At 42.5% G+C, this 18,465-nt stretch overlaps 1 protein-coding gene across 1 annotated transcript in view; it reads right to left on the minus strand.

Annotated features, from left to right (window-relative positions):
- The window catches only part of LOC104580202 (microtubule-associated protein 1B), a 42,815-nt gene that overhangs the window by 19,828 nt on the left and 4,522 nt on the right, over window positions 1-18,465 (minus strand). The gene's annotated exons all lie outside the window — the stretch shown is intronic.

Genomic DNA, 18,465 nt, shown 5'->3' on the forward strand with positions numbered 1-18,465 from the left:
ATGGGCTTGTCTCCTCTGTCGTGCCCCTGACAATGTGTGGAGGCTTCTGGCTAGTAAACTATGTCACTTAAAGAAATCCAGCTTTCTTAGCACCTATTCTTTTTGGTGTTTTTTTTCCTTTATTGAAAGAAAGAGACAGACTGTCTATTAATGACAGAGGGGGAGGGTAGGTCTCACCCTGCAACATCCAGTTCTGGTATTACCCTTGTAATTCAATTTATTTTAATAGCTCTGCTTCCTTGCCTGACAGGAATGCAGATATATAGCTATATTCAATAAAATGTCTAGATGGCTCTGTTAGCACAGACTCCTTCAGAAGATGCCCTATGATCTGATATTTTACTTATTTTGCAGGCTTCGCTCCAGGAAAGAGATTAGGCAGAGTTGACTGAATTTGATCTTCAGTGCTGGGAGGGAAATGAAAGAAACCACCACCCTTTAGATGCCATAGAAATTTCTTGTGTAAAAAATTGTGACAAGGAACTTTGCTTTAGGCCAAACAAAGCCTGCCTATACAATAGGATGTTAATATGCTAAAGAAAGGTAAGAAAGAGCAACAGCTTTCCCCCCAGTAAGATAAACAAAGATGTGTGACACAAAATATCAACTTTGGGCTTCACTGAAGCTGCTCCAAGTCCTATTTGAGTAGCTTGACCTGTGGTGTGGCAGCTCCTGCTGCCCAGCACTGCCCAGGGTTGTGTACACCCTGTACTCGCATGGGGCAACAACCAGCTCCCATGCCATGGTTAGACCATTTCCAGTGACTCAGAGCTACTGCTCAGCTACTCAGAGCTGTACTGTGTGGGACTGACTTCCTCCCTCACTGACTCCTTGGTGCGAACACGTGCTAATGCATATTGTACAGGGCAGGGACTGAGCTGTGCCAATGTGAGCCACTATGAGCACTTCCATTTCATGTAAACTTCAGAAAAATCTCTTTGCTGCTCTTGGTAACATGGTCCTATGACACTGCTTGAGAAATAAATAAAGAATACATCTTTCATTAAAGCTGTTGATAATGTTATAAGAGCAGCACGGACTTACTGCTCGCATCGGCGCTCTATAACGCCCCGTCAGAATGGAGGAAAAGCTCCCACTCCCATGGGAACGATTTTATGGACCAGAAACCAACAGCAGCAGTGCAGGAACAGAAAGCGGTAACAGCATTTCAAAAAACAGAAATTGCAACTTATTAAGCAATACGTGGAGCTGGAGAACCTGAAACTTGTGAGAAGATTTAGGGTTGTCTGAAACAAACCCTTTTGTTGTGATAATCAATACTTTATGTATTTGCTAAAATATTTTTTCTGAAGTGCCAGAGTAAAAAAGGAAGATGCTTCTAGGTTGCATGGATGTGACTAGATCTTACTCTCATTTGGTTTCTGTAAGGCAAATAAATTTTAGTTAAGGAATTCAAGAAATAAAGATTAATTCTTTTTGGAAGAAATCTAAGTATCTGCTCATCCTCGATTTAATTAAATAAAGCTTCAAATTAAAAACAGATATTCATAAAGAGCCTTGGCAGCTGTTTGATTCAGAAACAGTCCAACATAATGAGAAGTAAATACCCTCTGACAGATGCTTAAAGGGTGAATCCCATGAGTATCATCCCTCTTTCTATGGTCACAGGATCACATTGCTCATCCACTCAGCCAAATATCGATGTCATTTGCACTAGGATTATTGAGATGAGGATGGTGCTAGCAACACTTTATACAGAACCAGCTGAAGCTTCCTTACTCGTACAGTTGATCTTTTCAGGCCAATCAAGCAGCACAGGCCTGATGAACACTTTCAACAGCGATTGTATCACAGTTCGCTTTGTGCAAACATAAAATGTAAATGGATGGCTAGGGACTGGAAACAAGCCCTGCTACCAATCTTGGTTAGCCCAGGATCACTAGTGGCACGCTTCTCATAACAGGGTACTCCATTGGGGTGCACACTGTTGGCAACAAGCTAGTCAAAAAAGGGTTTCCATCAGCCCTTCCTGCAACCAATGCTGACACCAGCGCCTGCCATTCCCACAATAATTGAATTCAGGACAGTCCATGTGTAGAGGAAGAAGACAAATTGCTTCTGTGATGTCTCTAGCAGAAAGGGACAATACCTCCTCTCTGAAGATGAAGACTGCTTTGCACCTGAGCTCACATTCAAACACAAGCCTCTGGCAATTTTAAGCATCTATTATTTCACTGGAAAGAACTTTAAAGCTTCATTTGCCTTCCAGAGGCCGTGACCGCAGAGCTAGGCCAGCAACCATGTCAGGCAGCAGTCGCAGCAGGCTCTGCATGCCAGGCTGCCTAGTGAAACCTCCCACTCGCCGGCAGCAAAGCCTCTGTGGCAGGAAGCCCCCCGCTCTGCACTCCTGGATCACATCAATGCACAAAGCCCCCAGCACACTGGTGCCTTGTGGAAGAGTTTCTGGATTACTACACACACTGAGGTGAAGAAACCTTTGAAATGAACCATAAATATGCATTTCAAAAGTTATTTCTTCCAATCTGAGATGTCTTTAATAGAGAAATACAATCACAGAGGAAAATACATTTTCTAACTGGGCAATTAAGATGTGGTACAGATGGAAGCACAGGGGAGGAAAGAAAGAGAGGAGAGATTTAACACTCAGCTTTCAAATATGCAAGCATTGATGATCTATGTATGGGCAAGTCAATCACTCCTTTACATTTAATTCAGTAGAAGAAACTACCCCCTTCACAAAAACACAAGTACTAAGTGGCCTGAGGCACACAGCAAAGATTTTCACCTCTGAACAAGGTGTCAGGTGGAACATGGTTTGGAGCTGGGACACAACTGATAATGGTGAAAGACAGCACTGGAGCACATCAGCCACTAGCCTGACTACATCTGTCTCAGATTGACCATACGTCATACAGAGAACTTGTTGCATCTTTTGCATATAATCTACTTAAAGCATTAAATCCCTTTGAAAAAAAAAGGCATGTTTTTGCCTAGTAAACGATAGTGTAATAACCCTTAAATTTTAAATAGGTTCAAACTTCTGGTGGTTTTAACTTTTTTCCCATGAAGATTTTGAATTTGGCCCTTGAAAAGAACATGTTAACCTTGTTATCAGATTAGGATGGTTGCTGTGTGTTATCAATAGGGTATTTAAGCCACTGGTTGACCATGTCATAAGAGCTATATATGCTGATATAAATCTGAGCATCAGATTATCAATTTTTCTGAAGAAATCTTGTGCAAATGATACGCAGCACTCCAATTCCTTCACCTTCTCCACTGAGCTGTACATCAGAGTACTTTAAGCTTCCTGCTGACCTAAATTGTAAACTGGAGAAATAGGTAAATCTACAGCATTAGGCAGAGTAGTGGGTTTCATATAGCTACCAAATTCATATAGCTACCAAAGCAAATTATGACTTCATAAAAATGTGGAGCGCTCTGTGTGCAAGTGAGAACAAAAAGAATTGCAGACTTCATGGAGAAATGACTAGGTAATGTTCAGGCACTGGGCTGCGAGAGTAGAACTTCAAAAAGCACCTCCAGGCACACTCTGAGAAGCCTGCAGGACATGCCAGGGAGCTGTGGAGGCTAATCAGTCACTCTTATACCTCGCTGACATGGTGAGGCACGTATAACACAAGCATAACTATTTACATCAGAGAAGATGTATTCACTGCCTCAAGGGTTCAATTTGACTCAATGACTTCTTAAATTTAAGCTAGGTGCAAGGAAAAAAAATAATCATTTTTTTTTCCAGCAATAACTTATATATATGTATTTATGTATGAATATCAGAGTACTCATTTCTACATGAGAATAAAACCTGTACCTGCTAGAATGCTGAGTTGGCATGACAGCTGTGAACAAAAAGTCAACTCTACTAAAACATTTCTGAGCCCCCTTTGTTGACAGCAACAAAGATTTGGCAGACTGAGACTGACTGTAAAGTATTACTGCTTCCCTTGCAATTACTGGAACTTTTTGCACTCTGAACAATTGTTACTTCAGATTCAAATCTGACATAACATGCTTTTTATAGAGAGTTATGTGTCTCCTGTAAAATGTTAGGTTAATCCTTCTTGCTGTCTGTTGTGCTGGAGCTGCAGGCTGTGCTGTGACTCTGAAAGAAGCATAAATCCCCTATCCTCCAAAAGGACATCTCTAAAATTACCTTATCCTCCCTGCATAAATGCAATTCATATTCAAGTTTCACATCGTTCAGCCACAGCCTGGTGATTGTTAAACATTTTTCCAACCTACATCTGTCTTGCAACAATTGTCAATGTCCTGCAGCATACTGTATTTTAAATAAATGTGCATTTAAAGATCTTAATGAAATAAGACTGGTTGTATACGAGTTTACTCTAGTTCTTGGGTAAGTCCTTATCTGTCAGATTTCATTTGGGTTTATATGTCCAGATAAGTCTCAGGGCCCTGCAAATGGAAGGCTGGACACAAGATGCTGATGAAGCCTGAGGAGCTGCTGCCAGATTGAGCCTGTGGTCCCTGTACGTGTTCCCAGGCCACTCGGCCTCCTTCACAGCTGAACGGCAGCGAGGGAAAGCAAGGAGACCCACTGCTCCCGATATGCAGAGGTGTACTGATATCCAAACTTACCTCTGCTCCTTGCAGATCTATGAAGTGAGCTGTGCTGGGAGAACCACCCCCATATCAGGCAGTTGCAGGGGATTCTACAGCACAGGGAGTGATTCCCACTGGAATCCTTTAAAGTAAATTCAGTGCATTAAATCACAGTTTCACACACCTCATTGATCTAACCAGACTAATTGTATCAACTTTTCACAATAAGTGATTGTGAAAAAAAAAAGTGATTCCTTGCACCACTTGCCAACTTCACGTGACAAGCCAAGATAGCTAGAAAGCTAAATAAAATCTCAGCCAAAAGAGAACAAGAGCACATCTCTGCTTATACACCGTACTTGCAACACGAGTGCAATCCCATGCTCTGGTAAATTGGTTCCCCTTAAGAAAAAATATATCCAAAACTCAGTCAAGAGCACTAATCTGTTTAACATATTCAGCTTCAGGTTATTGCTAAATAGCATTAAAATATGCTACAGACAGACAAAAAGGCAAACTTCTTGGAAAAAAAAAAGTCTTTTTTTTTTTGCTGGTTTTCTTAACCAATATTTTTTGCAAGGAACACTGAAATATTTTAAGGAGAAATTTAAGATAGAGAGATTGCTCATCTGGGTGAGTGGTCACCTTTAATTATTGAAATCTTACTTTGATTAGGGGATCAAACATCTCTGATTCCTTTTCCATCCTCGGATAACCACTTACTCCCAATATGTATGGTTTCATATTTCTGGGGGAACAACTTAATCTCCCAACCAGCTGTTGAAGAGAGAGCTGGTTCATGGCAGGGGGTTTTGCCTTCCTGTTCAATGTCTAATGGTTGCTCCACCATTATTTGCACTATAAATTCAGTGATAGAGTGGCAAGCGAAGGACAAAAAGCTGAACTGGCACAGCTGGGATTATGCTTTGCAGACAGCTGAGTGCAAGAAATGATGTCCTGTAATTACAGGCATAAAATAGAGAGGAAGTGACTGAAGAGCAGGGCAATTTCATACCTGGGCAGAAAGAGAGGGGAAGGGCGATGGCTGCTTCCTGGAGGAGCTGCAAACAAAACTTAGGAACTTCCTCCAAAATACCCACAGTTCAGAGTGGCTTACAGAAATGCATGCTTCAATCTTGCTTAGGAATATTTCCACACGTTAGTCTTGCAGAGTAGATATTTAAACTCCCTGGAATCTCTGAACAACTACTTTCATAATGACTACTATCTTTAGAACAAATCTGGTAGGCGTGAAAGGACTTTTATTCACAACATATAAAGAAACAACTTCTCCAAGGTCAGATAGAAGCAGAAACCTGAGACTTCAGATGCCAAGGAGAAGGGTGTGGCTACACAATCCATTTATTTCTGCTAGGTGCATCACTATGTAATGCATTAGAAAATACTAAATATTTTAAAAATACATACATAATGGATTTTTTTTTTACAAGGATTTCCTAAGTCACCTTTAACTACTTTGCACTGTTCAGTGGGCAACAAGACAGTATTCAACACTGAAATACTTCCATAAATCACTGCCTAGTTTTTAAGATATCTATATAATCTAACAAATAATAATTTTATCAGTTCATACATTGAAACTAACCACAAATGGCAAACAAAACCCAGAGCCCACTAAAGTCAGTGAGAATTTGTCTAGCAAAAGCACACAAATCTGGTATTTCAGAAACTTGACGCAGCAGGGTGGGCAAGGGCGGTCACCTCGTGCTGCACATCTCCTTATGAGCATCCGCGTTACAACCTGCCTGCTCACGGCACGTTGGTAAGTCAACAGCACACGTGTCCTGGCCAGCCCTGTGCGTTTTGGATGCAACCCTCCTGTTGTCTCATACCACTCCCTCTCCCCCACCCTTGGAAAACGACAGCTCCAAGGTCTTTGCTCGGAGATAGAGTGCAGGCCCATTCCCGGACACAGAGTGACGGCTTTCACCATGCAGGAGCCAGCAGCTCGCAGGCAGCATATGCGGATGCCACAGTGCTGCAGAGCTGTCTCATCCCTCATAAAGGTCACCAAGCATGCTGGCTGGGACTGCACTTGGGAACGCTGCTAACCACAGAAAAGAAAGAACGGCACGATGTCAGAAACCATCCTCTCTGTGCAGGAAACAAGGAAATTTCTGCCTTCACCACCAGAAAACATTTTGGACGCAGCAACCTGGTTTCCAATGTAGTTTATTCTGTATGTCCCAACAAAGCGATATTTTAACCCTGCTCAGTTATTCAGAAAAGGAAAATCTGATCTCTTTCACATGCCAACTTGATCTAACTGCCAAATAGCCAAACAAGGCCTTATTTGGGAAAACTACTACTTTCTCAATATGCCCAGAGGTCATTACATCACATTCCAGTGTTTATTCACCAGCACCATACATTACAAGTCACAGGAATGGTTAGAAGCAGAAGTTATATTCTGTTATACTGAGTGACCAGTGTGACTATTCATATCACAACACTGCAGGGAAAACTATTTTAATGGGCTGTATAGAGATGCAAAGCAAATTTCTGCATCAAAGGAAAAATACCTGGGATTTTCTTCAAAGGCTACTTTATGGGGGGGGGGGGGGGGGGGTGCAGAATAAAATAAAAAACAGATTTATCTGAATTATTTCTTACAACGAAGTGTGATTGGGCCCATGTGTGTGTAACTCAAAATCAAGGGAATGCCATAGGACAAGTGCCACCGAGCTCAATGGGGGAATGAAAGTGGTTCTTGGATTATAAATACCTGCTCCTGCTGAAAACAAGACTTAAGTAGGAAATGCCAGCTTTGTGCTTCTCTTCATTGGGACTGAAGCAAGGAGTCAAGATCCTTACTGTGCTTTCAAAAAACCTCAGTTAAAAGGTACTTTACCTCCCTTGCAATGTTGTCTTTATAAAAACCTCCCCTTCCCGGCTGTCCATTGGCCCCGGTGGCCTTGCTCATGCAGGGTGGAATAGCTCGTGGTGGGCAGCTGCTCGGCTCCGGGGCCAAAAAGACTGGTATGAGTCAGGCTGCGTCACCTTGCTGAGAAGCTTTTCCCTTCTCCCTGCAGCCCTCTGTGCTGAGGTTTTCTTGGACTCGTCTCCCTGGACTCATTTCCCTAACACCACACAGAAACACTCAGGAAAAGTGGGTAAGTGCAAAGGGGTAAGCACAAAACAAATATTTCAAAAAAGCTTTTTTTTTTTTTTTTCCTCTCTCCTCAAAAATCTGCTTCTCAGACAGCTCACCTGAACACATTTTCAGTCTTCCACCCCTTCTCTTCAGGGAAACATCTCTGAACTCTGATTCTTTGGGAAGGTCTCCAGTAACATTTCCCAGTTGCTGCAATCTAGTTGCTAATGGGCCCCCATCACAGTGGCAGCTGAAGCCAAGCCCAGAGCTCCAATTAATGCCCTCTGGGGGATACTTTCCATCTTGAGGTCGTTACTGCAAATGGGGCTTAGCTCTAAATTCATCTGCCACCTCTGTGGAAAGTCAGAACAATCCAGAGGAATTTCAGACAGGGGGAATCCATTCCTTCCCTTAAGGAGGATTTCTTTGATATGTATTCGTTACAATATTAAAGTTTCTTGGTTAATATATAATTTCTACCTTTCCTCCTGGTCCAATGCAAAGAAGAATTTCAGTGGCATGGCAGAGTAAGGAGCAACAGACCTGCTGCTGCGGGGCTTGCCTTTCAGATTAGCTGCTTAACTTTGCAAAATATAAAATTATTTGTGGTTGAATCCTTCTATAATTTCACATCATTTTTTTTGTAAAAAAAAAGTTTTGCAACCTACCATTTATAAAACATTATATATACCTTTAGAAAGATATATACAACATTCACTATGTACCATAAAAATCCCAGCTCTCTCCAACTCACAACCAGATTGTTTGCCAAAATATCTCCTTAAACATAATTTACCTAATGATGCCCTTTGAAAGGACTTTGTTTTTGTGAAGCTCTTCTTTCACAAGTACCACCACAGCTCTATCCTTCCTGAGAAAATCACACAATTACAATGGTTGTGCTACAGGGGTAAAGTTACATTTTGAACACTTGCTTTCAGTTTTATGTGCTTTACAAACTTCTTATTCTGCCAACCATATATTATTGCTATCAACTAATTTACCATCTGTGGAATACACTTGAGCCCTTGCAACCACTGCAAAACCTAACAAGGCTCTCTGTAAGCCTTTAATGAGAACTGAGCTTAAGCTTTTCCCCTGGCAGCTATCCAGCTTCCCCGTTCCATGGGAGAGCTTGACCAAAGCTCCCATTTTGCTTTATATATAGTCAGTGAGAAGAAGAAAAAAAAAAAAAGGCAAAGATAAGCAGCATTACTAATCGATTGCTGGACTTGAATTCACTGTCATCTTCTAGGAGCACAGGCTTTCTGGGTCTCAAACAATAGAGCAACTGTTTTTCCAAAAGCAGAGATCTTGCTGTGCCAACCGAGAGACCCACTAAAGCCTCAGAACCATCCTCTGAAGCTTTGTGGGATGTGGGCAATTCTCCCCTGTGATGGTTTTACACAAGTTGCAAATATAATATGAAATAAGCTGCCTCTGCCTACAATACAGGCAAGTACAACTAATTAATTCCAGGTTTTCATACAGAAGAAAATAAGAAGGTGAACCTGCCAGGTAGCTGTTTCAGCAGAAAAATAGCATCATTAGTTTTCATTTCTCGAATTAAAATAAGCCATAAAGTGGTCCCTCTAGTCTTTGTCCCTAAATTTGCCTATAATGTGTTTAAGTACAAGCAATCAGGCTATATTGTAAGGCTGAAAAAGACAACAAGAGCCTGTAATTTGAACATCAAATACAAGCAGGGAGGGGGGGGGGGAAGGCAAGGATCTTCAGGAAATATAAACCCATTTCCAAATACTACTTTGAAAAGTCAGTTTCATTTAACATGCAAACTCCTATATTTTCCAAAGCAACTTCCCTAATCAGTGGTGAAACCTGTAATGCCACCAAGCTGTGCATGAGCAACAAAACCTAGCGGCTCACATGCACTCATATGCCACAAGAAAAAAAGACCCATCATTAGAAATCAGAGTCTGATTTTTTTTCCTAGTCCACCATACACAGAACAAAGTCAGTGCAATACAACACCCTCACACACCACTACACACTGCCCTGTAACGCTCTATTCCTTTAACAGAACTGCTCATCAGAGCTATTTAAAACTATGTTTCTGCTGGAAGCCTGAAGTGACATAACAAGGTGATCAAACTGCTCTAACATGATGTTCAGTATTTGCCAAGTTAGATGAAGGTAGTGTGTCTGCTTGTACAAATTCTCATGAGCTGTCTCTTTTTGCAAAGAAAAATTTCACAGTTATTCAGAATTTCCTTATCTATTGTCACCTTTAACCTAAAGTATCTGGTACCTGTGTGTTTTCCTAAGCTAAAACCTTTGTTTCTGCTTTGTCACGGAGGATGCTGGCAGTGCATGGTGCTCGAGCATCTCTCCTATACCCAACTAGAGGAGCATCCTGCCCAGGCCTTACAAAGCAGCCACCACCAACAAACCGTGCTGGAGCTGTGAGGATTTACTCTTCTGTACGATGCCGCTGAAAACAGCAACAGTCACAAGTTCTTCACGAAATGCAAAAAGGCCACCAAAGGGCTGGGCCGCCCCTGCTGACGGCCCCACAGTAAACAAAGCCGCTTGGGTCCCTCAGAGAGTGCAACAATTTAGTGGCCGATATGAGAAAATCCTAAATCCATGACCCAGTTAGCCCAAAGACAAGAGCTGGCCATCTACATAGCAAAAGTGGGTAGACTCCAGAGGTTGGTCAATGGCCTGCAGTCAAAAAAAGGTGAGGAACACCCCTGGTTCTGAAAAAATTGTCATCCTTAACAAGTTTGAGTTATCATTTCTGGTATCTGTTCTCCCTCCCGCTCTTCTTCCCCAGTGTACCTTCTGCACCCTTTCAAGCAGGGCTCCTCATCTGCCCTCCATGAAACCAGCTTTTCTTGCACATACAAGAACTGCCACAGAGAACCGTCTCTAACTAGACGGATGTTCAGCAAACTCAGAGGAAGTCCACTGAAATACTCACTACATATCAAAACCATTTACCTTAAAATGGAAGAAAGTGAAGGCTCACGCTGCCATGAAAAGGAAGAGCATTTTGCCAAGTATGAGCCCTCCCTCAGCTTCCATCTCTTGCATCTGAGTCTGCTCACCTTTTCCCAAGCCCTCACTGATATTTAATAACCACTGATCATCCATTACACCTCGAAAATACAAATCTCTGAAAATACTTAATGTCCTCAGTGGGAATACTCATACAATTTTGGCCAGGTCCTTTGTGAAATCGCTCAGAAACCTTTAGTACACCATGATTACTAAAATTTTTAGGTTTTTTTCTTCCCCTTATATGCATGCTTAATTCCTATTAATGCCAACAGGAGTTATGTGCACACAACAAAGAAAGATTAAACTCTTCATTGTTTAAGATGTGGTGATCGACCTTGTGTTGCTTTAGGAAAAACCTCCAGGATATTGCAAGTACTGTGGGGAGTTAATCTAATTACACACTGCTAATAGCATTTGCAACAGTGTTTGCTGCTTAAATCAACCATAGGTGACCACCTGGTGCCCTGCAAGGGGAAAGCTGCTTCCACAATGCATACAGGGACCCATCTCTGCTTAGCAGATTAATCTGTAAACTGCTGCGACTCTATTCTCCTGACACTTTCTCCCCCACTGAGAACAACATGTGTTTTTACTTTCAGTCTAAATATTTGTAATTACATGATAGACCATTTTCAAAGAAATTTTAACTATACAGATATGTCAAACTATTTTTTTTTACTATTCTTTCTTTTTTTTTAATTTAAAAAACATGGTTTCAAATACAGAGATGCTTAGGAATGACCATGTCCTGATGCGCTTCACTGCAATCATCACACAGGCTAGTCTGCTTGAGTTACCATATGATCAGCCTCACCTAATAATTTTCAAAAGAAAAATTGCTACAAGGCTAATTTTAAGTACTCTCTAAGACACTTAAATTACACTAATTTGAGATTTCCTTTATCATTTTTTAAAATGTTTTCCAGTGATTATTAATTGGATGTTTATTGGTCTGGTCAGCAGCACCTAGCCAACAACCAAGTTACCTAGATGGTCTAATGAAATAGAGTTGTTCTAGTCCTGAGCCAATAATGTGAGTGACCCACCTCTGGCAGAAAGCATGGGATGGGACAGGGAGTAAATATTTGGTGGGATTCAAAGTCTACCTGGTCTAAGTCTAATCTGATCACTGCCTTAATTGTGGTATTGATCAAGGACAGAAATAGCAGCCAGCTCAGGATGATTTTTTCTTAATATATATAAAAATCTCAGAACATGCAATTAAAAGATCAGATTTTAAAAAGAATGTCAGAAGCAGCCTCTAATATATTTAGTGGCAGATGGGAGCCAGAAACAAAATGAGGAAGGACTACAAAGTGTCATTTGTGAGCAGGGAAAATCATAACGACAGCTTTTCCTAAACTCATCTCTTAAAACAGGGGTCCTCAAACTACGGCCCCCCAGGGTCCTCAATCCGGCCCGCCGGTATTTACAGAACCCCCCCGCCCCCCCCCCGCCGGGGGTTGGGGATGGAAACCAAGCAGTCGCAGATGACTTCCTGCCACTTAATCCGCACGCCGGCCTCCGCAGCCCCCAAACACCCGCCGGGACTGGGCTGAAACCAGCGCCCCCAGGGGGCGCCTCTCAGCTACAAACCGCTCCTCCCCCCCCCCCCTCCCTCCCCCTCCTCCTCCTCCTCCTCCCTCCCCCCCCCTCCCTCCCCCCTCCTTCCCCCCTCCCCCTCCTCCCTCCCCCCCCCTCCCTCCCCCCTCCTTCCCCCCTCCCCCTCCTCCTCCTCCCTCCCCCTCCTCCTCCCCCCTCCCCCCCCTCCCTCCCCCTCCTCCCTCCTCCCCCCTCCCCCCCTCCCTCCCCCTCCCTCCCCCTCCCCCCTCCCTCCCCCTCCCCCCTCCCTCCCCCCTCCCCCCTCCCTCCCCCCTCCCTCCCCCTCCCCCCTCCCTCCCCCTCCCCCCTCCCTCCCCCTCCCCCCTCCCTCCCCCTCCCCCCTCCCCCCCCCTCCCCCCTCCCCCCTCCCCCCCCCTCCCCCCTCCCTCCCCCTCCCCCTCCCCCTCCTCCACGATGCGCGGCAGGCGAGAGGCATGGGCATCTCCTCTGCCGGGCAAGCTCAGTCGGCAGCCTCTGGACTGCGAGGTCCAGCCAACTCGGGCGAATCGCCAGAGCCCCGGTGCGGCAAAGTTCCTTCAGCCCCTTCTGGCCACCCTTTCCGGACTGCGCGGCCAGGCTGAGGAGGGGGGCGGCAGCATCAACCAGGTGAGCGGCTCCCCCGTCTCTCCCTCCCTCCCGCTCCCAGGCAGGACAAGCAAGCCAGCACCAGTGGGAAGCACGCGCACCATCATGTCAAAAAAAGGACAAATTGACTGCGAGTGCAGGGTATTCCAAGAAAAGTGGACTTCTGATTATTTTTTCACGGAGTACAAAGAAAGAGCTGTTTGTCTGATATGCCAGAATTCGGTGTCTGTGTTCAAGGAATACAATTTGTGTTGACACTACGAAACTCAACATAAATATGATGCTTTGGTCAGACAAGTGAGAAAAGATAAAATATTAAGACTGAAACATGGATTGACAACTCAGCAAAATACTTCTGTGAAGCAAAAGCAGCTCAATATATCATCACTTTGAGCAAGCTATCAGGTTGCCAAGCTCATAGCACGCACTTGCAGAGCATTCATAGAGGGAGAATTTATTAAAGAATGCCTTCTTTCTGTTGCCAAAGAGCTGTGCCCAGAGAAGGCGGATTTATTTAGTACAGTGAGTTTTTCAGGACCTACAATTACACGAAGGATTGAAGAAATGGGGGAAAATTTGAATCTGCAGTTGCAAAACTCCTCAAAAAAACTTTGCTATTTCTCATTGGCACTCAACGAAAGCAATGATGTTCATGATTCTGCACAACTTGTAATTTTCATTCGTGGGACAAATGATTATTTCGAAGTCACAGAGGAGCTTGCTGCACTGAAAAGCATCAAAGGAACAACTACAGGAGAGGATATCTATGAGAAAGTTCGCCAAACTATGAGTGATTTGGAGCTGGACTGGGGTAAACTACTCAGTGTGACAACTGATGGTGCTCCTAGCATGGTGGGGTCCATGAAAGGAGTGGTTGCATGCATTAACAAAGAGATGGACAAACGCAACCATTCACATCCAATAGCCATACACTGCATCATCCGCCAACAAGCACTGTGTTGTAAATCACTGAAGCTGGACTCTGTCATGAAAATTGTAGTTTCTTGTGTTAACTTCGTTAGAGCTCATGCACTAAACCACAGACAGTTTCAGGAATTTCTGTCTGAGCTAAATGATGCCTATGAAGATAGTCTGTACCACACAGAAGTCCATTGGCTGAGTCGAGGGAGAGTTTTGAAACGATTTTATGACTTACTTCCATAGGTTTATGATCTTATGCTTTCTAAAAACAAAGAAGTACCAGAGCTCAAAGATGCAGAACGGAAAAGGCACCTTGCGTTTCTGACAGATGTAACAGAGCTACTCAACAATTTCAATGATGTCCAACTTCAAGGAAAGGGGAAGCTCATCTGTGATATGTATTCACATGTGAAAGCATTTCAAGTCCAATTAGACCTGCTCATTAACCAAGTAAAGGAGGAAAACTTCTGCCATCTCCCCACAACTCAAAACCTGTCTGCAGAAAAACCAGCAGTTGCATTCCCAAACAAATAATGTATGGATGTACTAGAAATGTTACAAAAGGAGTTCCAAATTAAAGAGCTTCGTCTCCATGAACAGGACATACAGCTTTTCCGGAACCCATTTTCTGTTGACATTGAAACTGTTGATCCGATTTACCAAATGGAATTGGCCGAACTACAGACTTGTGACTCGCTGAAAGATGCGTTCAAATCAAGCAGCCTTACTAATTTCTAAGCATCTCTCCCCTCAGAGACATATCATAATCTCAGGAATCATGCACTCAAAATTGCAACCATCTTTGGCAGCACCTATGTCTGTGAGCAGACTTTTTCCCAAATGAAACATCTGACATCTCCAATCGGATCCAGACTAACCGATGAACACTAGCATCACTTGCTACGACTAGCAGTGACAAATATGGAACCTAACGTTGACCACCTCATTAGCCAAAAGCAGGCCCATAGTTCACATTGAAATATTATTTGTTTTTGTTGATTACAGTTGTTCTTCATTTTAAATATTGCATCCTTTTTCCTTTTTGTGCACTACTACAAATAAAATGTGCAGTGCGCATAGGAATTCGTTCATTTTTTTCCAAACTATAGTCTGGCCCCTGACAGTGTCTGAGGGACAGTGAACCGGCCCCCTGTTTAAAAAGTTTGAGGACCCCTGTCTTAAGGGATCTTTTTTTTTTTTTTTTTTTGGCAGCTGTGATGCAGCTCCAAGAAAGGGAGCAAGCCTGAACATCCCTGTGCCAACAAGCTGTCACTCACCTTTTAGCTTGACTCACTGTGGCATATAGGAAGACTAGAGGAAGAACAGGAAAGGGAAAAGGAACAGGAATAAGTGTTATCTAGTATGAAGGTAAGGTTCTCTGTAGTCTTATAGACATCTGCTAATATCAAAACTCAGCACTTTATTTATATGCTACTCTCTTCTGCTTTCCTTATTTTAAAAGTAAACTAAAGGAAGAACTGACAAAAGAACTCATCAGGAAAAGGGGAAAAGATTTTTGGATAACACCATCACAGAGGGGGAAGGAGAGAAGAAAAAAAAAACAAAACAAAAAAAAAAAAACCACACACACACACACCACACCCAACAACAAACAACCCCACACACAACTTTGGCCTGTCTTGTCCATGCAGTTATTGTCCTTGCAGAGACACTAAAGCCATCTCTGAAACATGGCAGTAGTGCCTTGCCAACAGGCTGTGGCCACACAAGTACAGATGTGACCAGGAGGCCTGTCTGTCCTGAAGGTCTTTTGATAGGCCCCATCACTGACATGATCATTTTGCTCCCAGAAACTGAAGACTGGTGTTGCCTTGCGCCTGACTCACATTAGGATTGTATTTGAAGAGCAAGTCTATACTGTTTGAGGAAACCCAGACTTTGCAGAATGCTTTTTAATCATATCACTCCTGTGCTTACTGCTACGCAGTTGCGGAGGACACAGACCTGCTGAGTACAGCATAGCCCAGTAAAGGGGTTCGTCTTGTCTCAGTGCAGGGAGAACAGCTCCTCATCTCCTCCTAGTCCATTAATATAACCAGATCTTCCTGATTAACATAAAGTAAAAACATCAGCAAGGTCTCCTTCCACATGATAATCCTACTTGACATGCAATGACATTATCCCACCAAAGCTGGAAACAAATTGTGATTCCTGTTGTAATTACAAGGTTTAATAGGTACAGAGAGTTGCTGGGTACACAACAACTCTCCCTGCAAGGGACTCTTCTGGAATACAGTCAGTGCAGCCAGACTGTTTATGCAATTGAGACAGTGCCAAGATCAAAGCAGCCCTTCCTTACTTCTACAGAGTACTTCAAATGGATACAGAGTACTTCAAATGGAGTCGGTATATTACTTATGTGGAATTCCTTCAGTGACTTCCCTATCTTCCACACATCCCATGGCAAGACTGCTTTTCATTTGATCCAGCAACTCATATTGTAGAAACAGATTAAAGCAGACCAAGCTTCTTATACAGAGGATTGAAATGTAAACATAACAGCCTTCTGTAACAGTTATTAAAAATTCAGACATATTAAGACTCATGAAATTGTTAAGAAATATTGAATGCACAAAAAATAGTATTTTAAAAATGCAAATCCAAGTCTAATGAACTTTTAGAATTTGAGCTTTGTAGCTAGCAATAAGTTTAAGAAAATGAATAGAACTAGACAAATTATTATGAATAATGCCATTAAATTAGTACCTGCAACAAGCATTAAATCCTATCTGGATATACTCTTGAAGATTTTTGTCTTTGATACCTATTCAAAGTCCTATTCATATAGGAAATAATTCTGAATTAACCTTTTTAGTCTGTGTAAACTCAGTGCAGTCTGAGAACTGTGCAAGATTTTGTGACAGTCTGATGTTAGGAAAGCATCCTGGATGGCCATAATGCACCATACCAGGGTAGGCACCAGGCATTTCAAAACCCCAAGATTAGAAGGCAAGACCATTTAGGGGTCTTTCTAGGGGGATCAGACCTCACCCCAGAATTAGTTCCCAGAGGGGGGGAAAAAAAAGAGAGAGAGAGAATAATTATTTATGCAGGTCATTTTGGTACATTATTCAGGACCATCAGATCAACACCATCATGCTAGGAAGACATCAGGATCATTGTCAACAGTGTGTACTACATCATGTTTTGAGGGATAATGAGTATTATGATACATTTCATCATCTTCACCATACTTAAGTGACATTTCTAAGGCCAGAATTTATAATTCGTCAATACTATACTAGGTTAGACCTGTCAATGTGCTCATATCCATAATGATTCACCACTGAATGTAACCTATACTATTTCAAGAAGGCTACTTTTTTTTTTTTTTTTTTAAACCTGAAAGGCAAAAAGTTTCACACATGCTCGTTCAGTATTTGCATAATGACTTTCCAAACATCTGATTCCCTGAAATCAGAATAAAACCGAGTTTTACACAATTTTATTGGCATGATTCCTTTAAATGGAGGACAGGCTTGAAAAGAAAGAGAACAGAAGACAGACTCATGAGCCCTGGAAAATTTTAATTTCCTCATAAAAGCCAAAGAAAGGTCTTGTGTTCACAGTGGCTCACCCCTCAGCTTTACATACCAAGAAGAGCTCAGAATCATCTGAGCAGAAACACTGGGTTTCAGTCATATTCACATAACAGCAGTCATACCAGTTCTGACTCTACCAACACTATGGAGCAACATTCTAAGGGGGAAAGGGCCCTTTCAGCAAAGGAGGAATGAGTTGTTTAGATAAACCAGAAGGCCAGACAACTGTCTGCTCTTTGGGACTCCCATGGATAAAGGTAGCAAGTGGCTCTGGGTTAGCCCAGAGTCACAAGGTTTCTACTGAATTCCTTTATGGCACTTGCAGACCTTGCAGTATCTGTGTATTTTGAGGGACTGAACAGCCTAGGCATCCAAAGAATATGGGATGCAATTTTGCCTAAAGCAGATACACCAAGGTAGATAACCCACTGAAGAAAACCTGCAATGAAATGCTTGAATTACAGAAAAATGCTTGCTTAGGGTTCTCCACCAATACCGCTGAGAATGGAACACAGCAGTCATTTATTAGAGGGCTAGTTATCACTTTCTTCATCATCTCAGTTCCTAACCCTGAGGTCACTACTGGATAGTTTTCAAGCAACCCATGGACATGAGCTGGTAAGGCTGGTCCTAAGTGACAACTTTCCACCTCAACAACCATTGCTATAGAGGCAAGACAAGCCACAAATTGCCATCAGTCTGGGGGCATGGAGGATAAGTCACTCTTACCTCCTAGAGGATGTCTAGCAAAATGAGAACAAAGGAACATTGTGCGTGCATGTTACATGGACATCAGGAACAGCTTCAGTCCTCAGTGCTATTAGACTGTTATTACACAAACTGCTTGCTCAGAAACCAAGTTTCACTTAATCTCAGTGGGGCCCTAATGCTTACATCTGCTGCCAAAGCAATCATAGCAATATACACGAAGCTAAATTAGAAGTCTAATCATTTTCAAAAGAGTTCAAACATTTCCTTTTGTCAGAAAGTTAAAATGAATGATAATTTTAGAATAAAATGTATTAATTGTGAAGAATTGCAGGAAAAAAGTGGGCCATGCCATACCTGTCCATATTTATTTTACTTTTA

The sequence above is a fragment of the Tinamus guttatus genome, unplaced genomic scaffold, assembly GCF_059628265.1.
Source record: "Tinamus guttatus ecotype Peru unplaced genomic scaffold, ASM5962826v1 Tinamus_guttatus_pri_ptg000898l, whole genome shotgun sequence".
Taxonomy (NCBI): Eukaryota; Metazoa; Chordata; class Aves; order Tinamiformes; family Tinamidae; genus Tinamus; species Tinamus guttatus.